Source organism: Bubalus bubalis, chromosome 24 (assembly GCF_019923935.1).
Source record: "Bubalus bubalis isolate 160015118507 breed Murrah chromosome 24, NDDB_SH_1, whole genome shotgun sequence".
Taxonomy (NCBI): domain Eukaryota; kingdom Metazoa; phylum Chordata; class Mammalia; order Artiodactyla; family Bovidae; genus Bubalus; species Bubalus bubalis.
In genome coordinates, this window is record NC_059180.1 from 36,011,370 (window position 1) to 36,024,467 (window position 13,098).

The following is a 13,098-nucleotide window of genomic DNA, read 5'->3' on the forward strand; positions in this document are numbered from 1 at the left end:
GCGGAGGCCCTCCGGGAGATGCTGAGTAGTGGCGGGGGGCCGTGGGGGTGGGGGGGAGAATGGAGCTAAGGGCGACGGAGAGGGAGGGGAGAGAGAGAAAAAGAGAGAGAGGGAGAGATTTAGACTCACACCGAGGCTCAAGCCGCTGATGCTGAAGCCGCGTCTCCTCATTTGTCAAATGGGTCCAGGGGCAGGGTTTTTTTTTTTTTTTTTTTTTTCCCCTCCCCTTTGCTTTTTTTTTTTTTTCTTAACGACTCACCAAAATTCAAATTGTGTCTGCTAAAAATCTCCGCGGGGCGGGCGAGGAAGCGATCGAGCGCCCCACACCGCCAGCATCCAGGCAGGCTGGACAATTCGTGCGATGGGAGCTGGGACCGAGAGTCTAGATGTGGGGTGGCGGCGGGGTGTTTGCCAGGCTCGGTTGGGCAAATACAGAAATGGGATTCCCCCTCGTGGGAGTGCTGGGAGGACTCCTAGGGGCTGGGGGGCGGGAGGGGGCGGCCAGGGGGAGCTGGGGGCTGTTGCGGGCGCTGGAGGCAGGGAGGTTGGTGGGGGTCCCCGCACCCCGGGCAGGGCGGCCCAGGTGGCGCTACACCCCCCCGGGCTTTCGGGACGCCGCTTTTTGCTCTGCGCCTCCCCTTGGCTGAGCCAGCAGCGGGGCGCACACCACCCAGCCCGAGACTGGTATGGGAGAAACCGCCCTGGATGGGGCTGGGGGCTGGCGTGGAAATCAAGCCTCTGTTCGAAGACCACCTCCAGCCCTACGGCCAATTCAAGGGGGTTTATCTCTCTCTAGAATCCCCGCTCTTTTCAAATTAACAAACGCGCAGGGTGGGCAAGTCCGGATTTGATCAGTGATGACTCTGGGCTGCAGCCCCTAATAACCCCCGATCAGGGGTTATTTATTTATTTTATTTTCCTGCCTGGCCAGCCCTCCTCGGGCCAGCATTAGCATTCCAGTCTTGCAAAGGGGCTCCCCCTCTCCCCTCTATTTTATGAAGTAATAATTATTCATTAGTAGATTTCGTTAGTCTTTATGCAATAAAATAGGATGTGATCTGCAAATCAAAAGAAAATATTAAGACTCTAAGGAGTCCTTGGTCCCCCATGCGGTGGGGGCGGGGTGGGGTGGGGAGGAGGGGAAGCATGTTCTGGGCGGCAGGAAAAGGATCAGAAATAGTAGTCCTATTTTGTGATATAGATTTGGACCCAGCGATTGGGATTTTCTTTTTCAGAGCAAGAGGCTGTCTGAACAGCATCTCTTTTGATTGCTGGGTTCCTTGCAAGAAGCCTTGCAGGGGTAGTGGGTGCCATCGCCCTGAAGGACAGGGCAGGGGACTCGCCACCAGGGGCAACCCCACTGACCTTTCTGGGAGGCTCATGGGGATGTTTGGCCAAATGACAGTTTCCCAGGCATCAGCTTCACCAGGCACAACTCACTCTGCAGGCTAATCAAAACGCTTTCTGAAGAAAAGGCAATTAATTGCACCACAGCTCCATTTTTTGTTGTTGTTGTTCTGTTGAGACACCATCAGTAACCAAGTCTTCACTCGGCCAAACACTAGGCCCTGACCTGGCTGTTTTCTTTCTATCCCTCACCTTGCAAAACCAGTTTCTCCAACACCCTGGGACTCTCACATTCCCCCTCAGTTTAAAGGGGGCACCCTAGGATGCTAAACCCTAAACAGAAGTTTGTCTGAAGGATTAAGGGAGAAGAGACTGGTATCTTACACTGTTTTTTTGGGGGAGTGGGGGTGGGGGTGGGAGTGGGGTGGTGTAGTGATTGTTTGAAAAATCCTTGCTATACTTTGTCTCAGTTCATCAGACAAGGTCTGATTTATCAATAAACTGGTTCAATTTTTTTTTTTTTTTACTGTCTTTTCTTACTCTCTGCCTATCTTGGGTGTTTTTTTTTTTTTTTTTTGGTAAAATTTTGCAATTCTCAAAATCAAAGGGAAAACCACCCCACAAAACACAATCTGGAATGAAAGGTCAAAGATTCTGCCTATCCCATCCTTCCCATTGCCTTCCCATTCTCTCCTTTTGCCTTAAGCAATCTGCTGTACTGACAGGGGTTGGTTCTGCCTGCCTTTATTTATTTTTTTTTATCCCTTGCTGGCACTGGAAAAACCTGCAAAGGCCCCAAGAAGAGGACAGAATTTCCCCCTCAGCTCATTTTCATAAGAAACACGATAAATAATACATGGCACTTTAATAAGACCTTATCTGAATGGTTTAATGAAAAACAAATACATTATGTAAGGAACCAATAACTGCTCTCAGCTGCACTGAGCCAACACTGGTTTGCCCGTCCGTTTTTCTCCCGAAAGTTGAAAACTCTCCGTGGTGATTGGATTCCTACAGACCCTTTTTGCAGTAATGGCTCCCAGTTTCCCCCTTAGACTTAGGTCTCGCAGCCAGGCGAACTGGAAGCCGGCAAAGGGAAACCGTAGAATCCAGACCATATAAACGCGTCTTAAGATGATCCGGGGCCAGGCTGCATTCCCTGGATAACCAAGTCAGAACATCCCTGCACAAGTGCATGCAAACAAATTCATGCAAACCTGACTACACACACAGACAAGTACACAGCCCATCAACACAGATACAAGACAGGGCAGGAAAGATTTTGCAGTGACCGAGAAACGCACGCAGCATCGGGTGACCCCAAATCAAATGGTAACTCTCCAGCTGCGACTATGGCTCAGTGGAAAAAAACTCTTCTAGCTTTTAAGCAGTGTCTGGGGATGCTGAATTTGAATTCCATCTCAACAGAGACTGAGAGAGAGCCACATCAATGCTACTAGCTCCCAAATGATTCTTCTATTATACATGAATAAATGGGAGACGCGGGGGGAAGAAAATACTCTTCTCTCTCCCTACAAAGAATGCCCAGGCACTCAGTGTCACTTGGGTGTATATTCTGAGTTACATTCAAGGGCTGCCCTCCTGCTTTCTCAACTACAAGAAGCCGTCATGGAATGCTTACCCCTAGGAAGCAGAGTGTGCAGGAAGATAATGAATAATGCCGTCTTCAGATGGAACTTGACCCACACAACAGTGCTGGAACTTTTTCCTTCACTCAAATTTGCCATCTCTTCAGAATAATAAAAGAAACATTTTTTTTTCTTTACTCTCTTTCATAATCCCTTATTCTAACTTTCTAAAACTGTCAAAAAGCAGGTATTCAGCTAAAGAAAGATTTTCTATGGAAGTTGCCCTGTCTCAAAGCAAAAAAAAAAAACAAAAAACAAACTTCAGTTAGACAGAAGGAAGGCCTTCTTGATCTTAAATGCAATTTTCTGTTCGAAGGCTAGGCATAAAGTGACTGAGAAGTATTTTATTCTCACTTCCAAATTTTGATACAGCAACAACAATCTTCAGGAGAGTGAGAGTGAAGTCTCTGTAGGGAACTGGTTGTTATTATCTCTATCACAAGCACGTTAAGTCACCTACTTGTGCAAACATTTGAACGCTATTTAGTGGGTGTTGGTTACACTCAGGCACTGATCTAGTCCCTAAGGCTGCATCAGTGGGAGAAAGCAAAGATACCTGACATCGCATGGTTTACATTCTGGTGGGAGTGTCATCAAGCACAGAACAAAGATTAGAGTATGTCGATTGTACAGAATACAGAAGGTGACGGGTGCTGTGCAAAAAAATAAAAGAACAGGATCACAGCATCAGGGACACCAAAGATAAGGAAGTTTGGGCAGGTGGCAGTAAATACTGTATAAATTGGTGCTCACTCTGCAAATGCAGTTTCAGCTTGACAGGTACACACTGCTATGTTTAAAATGGATAACCGACAAGGACCTCCTGTACAGCACAGGGGACTCTGCTCAATATTCTGTAACAACCCAAAAGGGAAAAGCATTTGAAAAAGAACAGATACATGTATAACTGAATCACTTTGCTGTATACTTGAAACTAACAGAACATTGTTAATCAAGTATGCTCTGATGTACAATACGAAGTTAAAAAGAAAAAAAGAAAAACCTTGCATCCTCACCCTTTCCACTCTGATTGCCAAGCCCCAAGTTTGCCTAATATATCAGCTGTGGAGTTCTCATGGGTCAGTCCACCAAGAGTGGCGGTGGGAGAGTTTGACCCTATCAATGCATAAAAATGGGGAAGATTCCCACCCGCAATGTTGTCCATTTGAAGTGCAGGGTTTAATACAGTGTCTGATATATTGTAAGGACTCAGAAAATACTGCATTAGGGGATAGGTGGATGGATGTATGGGTAGACAGATGGATGGATGGATGGATGAATGAATGAACACAACAGCAATTTGGAGCAAATGACCTCTAGCTATCTCTTTCTTTTCAAGAAACACACAGATTCTGAGTTTTATTTACTTTTTAGCTCTCTCTATATTAAGCTGGCTTCTTGGCCTCTAGAATGAGGTCTCAGCCCCTGATGGTCCCTCGGGGCTACCCTGGTGAAGCCCTACTCCCCAGACAGCTCTTTTGGAAAAGGTGTCCCCAGTCCGTGGTGCAGAGTTGGAGAACTGGGGTTCAGCAGGGCTCAGATGATTAGCATGGCGTTCTTTCAGAGTAAAGGACTGTGTCTCAGACAGACTGGATTCCAACCATTCAGACACAATTGCTCTGCATGTAATGACAGGATTGAGGCTGGAGATCAGAGTCCACTTCTGAGTCAAGGACCCTCGAGCTCCACGAGCTTCCCCGCCTGGGTGTGCGGTGTCAACGAGTTCAAGTTGAAAAGAGCAGAAACACAAGTGCAAGGATGCTCAGTTCATAACTAGCTCGCATCACACAAGCTCTTTTCAAAATTATACTGGCTGTTTAGAAGAGTTAACTATGATCCTTTGTCCATAAGATGGGCATCAATTAATAAATAAAATCAGCTAGTTTAAAATAAAATGCCTACTACCTAGAAATGATATCTCTGTGGAGAAATGGGGCGTCTTCATCACAGGTGATGAGAGTTAAAATTGGTACAGTACCGGAGATGACAGGCAGCATTCACTCTCAACATTTCAAATATACTTATCCTTCAACCTAATTATTCGAGCTGTACGTATGGGTCCTGTAAGACATTCCTGAGATGGGCACAGAGATACACATACTGGGATCATTTTTTCCAGCGTTGCTTGTAAAAGCAAATGAACAGAAGCAATGGAAGCACAGTTCAGTAGAGTGTGACACACACATACAAAAAAGCTGTCAGAACGAGGGACATCTATGTGTCTCTCCTTGGAAAGATTTCTAAGAAAGATCTTTAAGAAGTTTCACGGCATAGATGATTAATTTCACAAATGAAGGGTCTTCCCTGGTGGTCCAGTGGTGAGGAATGCTCCTTCCAAGGCAGGGGACACAGGTTCGGTCCCTGGCTAGGGAACTAAGATCCACACTGTTGGTTTTGTTCAGTCACTCAGTCGTGCCCAACTCGTTGTGATCGCATGGATGCTATCACGCCAGGCTTCCCTGTCCATCAGCGTGCTTCAGAGCAGCTAAGCTGTCGCTCTGCAACTACTGAGCCCCTGAACCACAGCTAGAGAGACTGTACGCTGCAGTGAAAGATCCCGCATGAAAGTAAACTTCAAGTCATCAAACCTAAGAAATACGGAAGTCCAAGTTCATTTTTCTGGCACAACACATCTCATTAAAAGTACCTCAAAAACATTAAGTAAGTAGGTAGATAGATGTTGATATACTGATATATATGTATACCTCAGATGAGAAAGAAAACCAAACTCAAAGTCATTTTAATCACGATCATGAATATAATGCTCATTTTAAAGACAAATAGTAATTTTGTAGGTGATCATTTCTGTCCAGTGAATACTGCAAAGCAATGTGGACTTAAACAGCTTTAAGGTCTTTGTATTTATTCAGAAAGACAAGATGGATACCAACTATTTATTAAGTAAAGTCACCAAAAATGATAATAAGGCAGAAATTTTCATGTTTAAAAAAAAAAGAGAGAAGAAAGATCCTGCATGATGCAACTGAGACCTGACATAGTCAAATAATAAATAAATGTGCTAAGTCGTTTCAGTCGTGTCCAACTCTGTGCGACCCCATGGACTGTACCCGCCAGGCTCCTCTGCCCATGGGATTCTCCAGGCAAGAATACTGGAGTGGGTTGCCATTTCCTTCTCCAAATTAATAAATAAATTTTTTTTTAAATTTCATATGTGAAAACCAAAGTCACCAGAGAGCAACAAAAACCCCACCATCTCCTTATGCACATGTGTGTGTGTGTATGTATGCACAGACAGACGTACACATAGGCATCTGTGGATGTCTGGCTATAAATACACATGTATATACACGTGTGAAATGCGTACAAAAGGATCTGAAAAGGTACAAGGGGTAAATTCAGTTACAGCTAGAGTAATGAGGTAGAAAAGGGAGGTTGGGGGCTTCCAAAGTTTACTCTCTCTGTATGTTTCTGTTTGAATTTTCATAAGAATGGATTTGTGCAGGACTTCTATAATAAAATGAAAAAAAAAAAATTCTACTGGCACACTGCTGGCTCAATGGGTAAAGAATCCGCCTGCAATGCAGGAGACACGGGAAGATGCAGGTCAGATGCCTGGGTCAGGAAGATTCCCTGGAGGAGGAAAATGGCCACCTCCTCCAGTCCCTTGCCTGGAAGATCCCATGGGCAGAGCCTGACGGGCTACAGTCCAAAGGGACACAAAAAGTCGGACACGACTGAGCAACTACACTCGCGTGGTACAACTACTAACACTACTTCTATTATCTTTGTTGTCACTATGAAGAACTCAGGTTACACGTTCCTAAGGAATACTTTTCTAAATGGTGGTAGATTTCCCTGGCTAGGCCACAAAAACCTGCTTAAACACACTACCAACCAAGAATAGTCTAGATAAACAGGCTAAGTCGCTTCAGTCATGTCTGACTCTTTGCAAGACTATGGACTGTAGCTCACCAGGCTCCTGTGTCCATGAGATTGTCCAGGCAAGAATACTGGATTGGGTCACCTAGGTATACATGGCCACAACAGAAATGAGAAGCACACGTATCTTGGGAGCCGTACAGGGTTCCAGCAACTTAGAACCTCACCTCTGTTTACCACCTTGCTTCTTAGCAACCAGGTCTGCAGCTGACCCGGACAAAAACGAAAACAAAAGCACCAGCCCCACCACCTCCTCAAGTGCCAGTGATGCTGAGAAACACACCAGTGAACAGGAAGCCTGACGATGCTGCTGTAGACGGTAAGGGCCAGAATCGGTGTGTAACCCCAGGAGGGACTGATTTGCAATCCCCCACTTCCTAGGGCGAGAGATGGTTTGTCTTGGTACCATGCTCAACATAACAGTTCAGGGAGATCTTTATGACGTACAGAATGAGTTGCTTGTTTTCTGTTCTGTTCAAACACCTCTTCCTGCAGGCCCCCTTCCTCTCACTGCACAGTTGCCTCCCTGGCTGCTAGCTGGTGTCCTCAGAGGGCAAGCCTGCAGCAGTGGACAAGCCTTCCCCACTGTGTTGATCTGCTCTGTGCCAGCCACCAGAGCTTCTTCCTCTGCCTCTACTGCATCAAGAATCTCTGTAAACTGTCCTGGATTTCAGCCTGCACCCCAGAGAAAGACCCAGAGAGTCCCAGGGCTCGGAAAATAACTGCATGACCCTATCTGACCCTATCCTGGCCAAGGGAAGACTAGGGAGTTTACTGCCATAGAAGTGTGGCGATGCCCATGGTGGATGTATTAACAGTATTCCAGCTCCCAGAAACATACAAGCTGGGTCTATATTCAAGATGTGCTACTTGCAGGGTCTGTACAGAGGGCATGCAAAGGAACCACTCTATGGCTCAGTTCTTTTATCTGTAAAACTGTTAGTTGCACTGTCGTGTCTGACTATTTTGCAACTCCATGGACTGTAGCCTGCAGTCTCCTCTGTTCATGGGTTTCTCCAGCCAAGAATACTGGAGTGGGTTGCTATTCCCTCCTCCAGGGGATCTTCCCAACACAAGGGTCTGGGGTTGATTCGGGGTCTCCCACATTGCAGACATATTCTTTACCATCTGAGCCACCAGGGAAGCCTCTTATCTTTAATAGGGGGCTAATAATAGCCCCCTCACAGAACTACAATGATTCTCAGATTTTTTTCCTCCCTAATTCATGTAATAACTTTTATCACAATAAAAGTTTGAAAACAATGAAGGGGGTTGCATTAAATTAATAGATAAATTTTATTTTTTTTTTTGGTTCAAGTTAGTATATTTGCACACAGGCACAAATGCACACACACATACAAACTCACACACACCATCTGTTCTCATCATCATCTCATAAAGGAAAGGGCATTTTGTACCCAAAAGTAAGAAGGACAGATCCTCAAAATAAAGGACAGCCTTTCAAATGGATTAAATTTAGGTCTATTAAAAATTTCACTAAATTGCCCTTAATTTTCTCATTTAGCTGCAGTCTGCTGAGAATGTCATTATGGAATCAGATGAATGGGTGGATCCATTTGGGAACCACTGAGAAAATGAGTGTAAAGTGCTTCTTAGCAAGGGCATAAGCACCCCAAAAATCAACAATACACATTACCTATTAAGGGGATACTTGGAAATGATGAACAGTGAGAGACACAAGTTGGAATCACTAACCTCTTCACCCCCACAGACTCCCTGCAGTAGACCCAGCCAAATAACCTTCCTCATTTCCGAGTTCCGTGAGCCACAGAGCAGCGTGCCTTTCACATGGGAGAAGCTTAATCAAGGTCATACGGATTGGATTGCTGGTTTCCCTTTCCCCAATGACACAAGGATTGCAGCCTGCTCATTCAAGGCCACCGGAAATGATGGCTCTGACGGGGGGGTTGGGCGCTTCTTCTGGACCATATGGGGCTTCACTGGGGGCTCAGATGGTAAAAATCCACCTGCAAGGCAAGAGACCTGGGTCCGATCCCTGGGTTGGGAAGATTCCCTGGAGAAGGGAATGGCTACCCACTCTAGTATTCTTGCCTGGGAAATCCCATGGCCCACAAAGAATCAGACAGGACTGAGTGACTAACACTTTTGCTCTTTAAAAAAAAAACTTTCTGGCTCACATGAGGGTGTGTGGTGTAGTACAGAGGGCGGAATCCACCTTTTGGGGTCTCTTCTTGGGTGTGAAGTTCTGGTTCCCCTTCATGCTTCTATGGCTGCTATGAAATGTTGATGGAGTTATAACAAGTTCAGTTTCATTCAAAGAGGTGAAGAATAAATGTTAAATCGCTCAGTCACGTCCAGCTCTTTGCGATTCCATGGACTATAGGCCCCCAGGCTTCTCTGTCCATGGGATTCTCCAGGTAAAAATACTGGAGTGGGTGGCCATTCCCTTTTCCAGGGGATCTTCCCATCCTAGGGATCGAATTGGGGTATCCTGAATTGCAGGCAGATTCTCTACTGTCTGAGCCACCAGGGAAGCCTCATTCAAAGAGGGAATGATGCTAATTTGGCCTTCCTAAATAAGTTGTTAAAACATAAATTAACACAATACCTGTAAGTTCTGAGGTTGGTGCCTACCATCTAATAACCACTCATACAAACTAGTGACTATAATTATGACTTATTTTTCTACTCAGTCCCCAACCAGCTGCTGAAAGAGGCATTCCTCTTTTTTGCCAAAACTTACACAAACAAGACCAACAATATCAATACATTCATGGACTGAGTAACTTCAGATGCAATTGTTTTTGAGAATTTTTTTCAAATGACATGACATTCATATGAAAATGTATAGACATCACCTTTCTGCCCTGGTCCTTTGTACACACATTTTATTTAACCTAGCTAATGAATCAAACAACCACAAACTTTCACATTAGTCCTTGTCAACTAAATTCCTCAACAGCTGAATCTCACAAAATGTCAGGTCAAGTTCTTTTACTATTTTTTGGAAACTGACTATGGTTAACACTTGTAATGAGATTGCTTATGGCCAGAGCAATAGATCTCTGTATCTATATAAACCTACATCTATTTATCTGCCAATCCTTATTTACCCTATCTGTCTATCTATCTCCTCACAAAACCTTATAAAGTAGGTTTTACAGCTCGAGCTTACAGAAGAAGAAACTGAAGTTGCAAGAACTATGCGCTTGTCTCTGTAATAAAGAATGAGGGGTAGTGTTTTCAGAAAGGTCTGTTGAATTAAAAAGGCAGGAAGTATTCTTTCCATCAGCATGCTATACCAGTAGTGGCAGAAATGCTGCTTATAAAATCATCATTGCCATCATCATCATCATCTTATTTGTCATCATTTGCAATACCTAAACTTCGCAAGTACTTCTCCAAAGCATTATTCTTTGTCAATTCGGCTGCAAGATTTCCTCTTCCAGGAATCTATCCTAGAGACCAGCTACCTAATTCTATAATGGGAGTTTCCTAGATTTCTAGTCCCTATTTACTAGAGGGTGGGAGAAATAAGCCCCGCCCCGACTTCCCTGTTGGCTCAGTGGTAAAGAATCCACCTGCCAATGCAGGAGATGCAGATTCAATTCCTGAGTCGGGAAGATCCCCTGGAGAAGGAAATGGCAACTCACTCCAGTATTCTTGCCTGGAAAATCCCATTGACAGAGGAGCCTGGCGGGCTACAGTCCATGGGGGGTCTCAAAGAGTTGGATGCATTTGAGCATGTGTACATGGAGAGACTGTTCTATCAGAGCAGCCAACTGACACTGAGTCAGGAGTGTCCCCAGAAACATCAGGCAGAGCCCCCAATTGAAAAAGACCCAGAGCAAGCAAATACCTTAAGTGTCCAGAGGAGGTTTCCCAAAATGATCGGTTCCAGGAGGTGGTGCTGAAGGAGAGTGCAGAGTTTAGCACTTGAGAGGGTGGGAGTCTCGTTTCCAGTGCACAGGACAGAATGTAAGCGCGTGGGACAAGGGACCGTAGGCAGCAGAGACAAAAACGGCTAAGTGGTGATTTCTCCTAATGAACAAGTGGGTGGAGAGGTCTACTTTGGGAAGCCTCCACACCCTACCCACTCTCTGTGTTGCGACTTGCTGCAAACCTAAAGGCAAACAAAGTCCACAGAGGATTCTGCTTTTCCTCTGCAGCAAGCTTGGCTGCAAGGTCCTTTGACCCCACCAATGCTCAGAAAGATTTATCCTTATGTAACCAGAGTCACCCTCAAGCCTATCCTACGAGAAATGATTTTGCCTCTAACATCTCAAGCTCTGGAATCATCCCTTTTGACCTTAACCCCCCGCCCAAGGTCCTATCTTGGCACAAGGTAAGAACTTCCACAGGGATCCCCAGCGATATTGGCACAGCTTCAAAGCCTGGCGGTTTCTGGCGGCGAGCTAGGAAGGATGTACAGATTTGAGACAGAACTAGGTTAGTCTGCAAAAAAGTCACTTTGCAAATGGACCAGATATGAGCTAGAAGAGCTTCTTGGTTCTCAAGATCTCACTTCAATAGATACATGTCTCTGGAATTTCAACTCTTAGTCCCCAGACTGCAATTCCTAATTATGGGAAACTCATACTCTTACAACCTCATCTGACCTTTCCATTCAGGTTTTTATATTATATGGAGTCTCTGAGCTCCATCCTAAGAACTCACAGTGAAGCTCAGCCTCTTGCCGTGTTCCGCAATGCATCTACTCACGGAAGGCACATTTGAGTTTAGCAGACATCAAGACTAGGGATAGATATAAAGAAGAGAGAAAATAGGGGGAAACACGACTCTAGAGGGATGGGCATGAATCACCTTCTCGCAAAGGACACTTGGCTATTCGGCCACCATCCACTGCAATTAGACTCTCTTGGTTCCAGAGTTTCTAGGCCACGCTTCTATTTCCTCTTTTCCTTTCCACTGAGAGCCCAAGACCAAATTCCCATGCCCACCCTTTTGTCTCAAGTTTCCTTTTCCTTGAAATGTTGACATCTGATTCCCTAGAGGGAATCACCTTCTCACTCAAGTTTGTGCTCACTCAAGTGGGTGCTCAGTCACTCAGCTGTGCCTAACCCTATGCGACCCTATGGACTGTAGCCTGCCAGGCCCCTCTGTCCATGGAATTTTCCAGGCAAGAATACTGTAGTGGGTTGCCATTTCTTCCTTCCAGCAGATCTTCCCAACCCAGGGATTGAACCCGTGTCTCTTGCCTCTCCTCCACTGGCAGGTGGATTCTGTACCACCAGCACTGCCTGGGAAGCCCAAGTATGCATCAAGCCATTTTTTCTAAACCCAAACAGAACTCTGCAGGAGATGACTTACTGTGCCCACTGTTAAAAGAAGCGCATCCTTTGCACTTGCTTTCAGACAGAACAATCTGACGCTCTAGCAGGCACAGGGACACGTTAAGAGGAAAACTACGTATTTCCCCGGCTGCACCTTTTTATACAGGTCTGTGGCAGAATTCTTACATGCTCCATAAACTTGAGATCTCCGTCAGAATCATCTTGTGCTTTGTTAGGTCTCTTAACACTTGTACTCCGATTGTCATCACCCTGAATGACCTACGTACTACGGTACTCTTTGCACGTGGGAGAAGGGTTTGCAGCATTGGTGGGAATCCACTGCATCCCTCTCTCCAAGAATCCTCAGCTCCCCTGCAGCCCTCAGGAAGGATCACGCACCTCAAACTGCTTTCTGCACGCCTCAGTATAAAGGTCCTGTCCTCCTGGTTGTTTCCATACCCCCCAAACAAAATGATGTACATCCCACTCTCTGCCTTTATGGACTTGCCTTTGCTTGAGGAAACACCTCCTTCCCATTTACATAACCTTGAAACCCTAACATCTGCCCTTCATACCTCCCTCTGCAGCTTGGACTAGTCAATCCATCCCCACATTATATCACTCTTAGCTCTCCCATCTCTTGACTATAAAGTCTCTCCATTTTCCATTGCCCTGTCCCAATGCATCCTATTATTCTCCGTGTGTGTGTGTGTGTGTGTGTGTGTGTGTGTGTTAGTCATTCAGTCATGTCCGACTCTTTGCGACACCATGGACTATAGCCCATCAGGCTCCTCCGTCCATGGGATTCTCCAAGCAAGAGTACTGGTGCCGGTAGCCATTCCCTTCTCCAGAGGATCTTACTGACTCAGAGATCGAACCTGGGCCTTCAGCATTGCAAGCAGATTTTCTACCATCTGAGCCACCAG

General features: G+C 45.5%; 1 protein-coding gene across 23 annotated transcripts in view; it reads right to left on the bottom strand.

The window, feature by feature from the left end:
* The window catches only part of RBFOX1 (RNA binding fox-1 homolog 1), a 1,703,141-nt gene that overhangs the window by 442,828 nt on the left and 1,247,215 nt on the right, over positions 1 to 13,098 (bottom strand). The window lies entirely within an intron of this gene.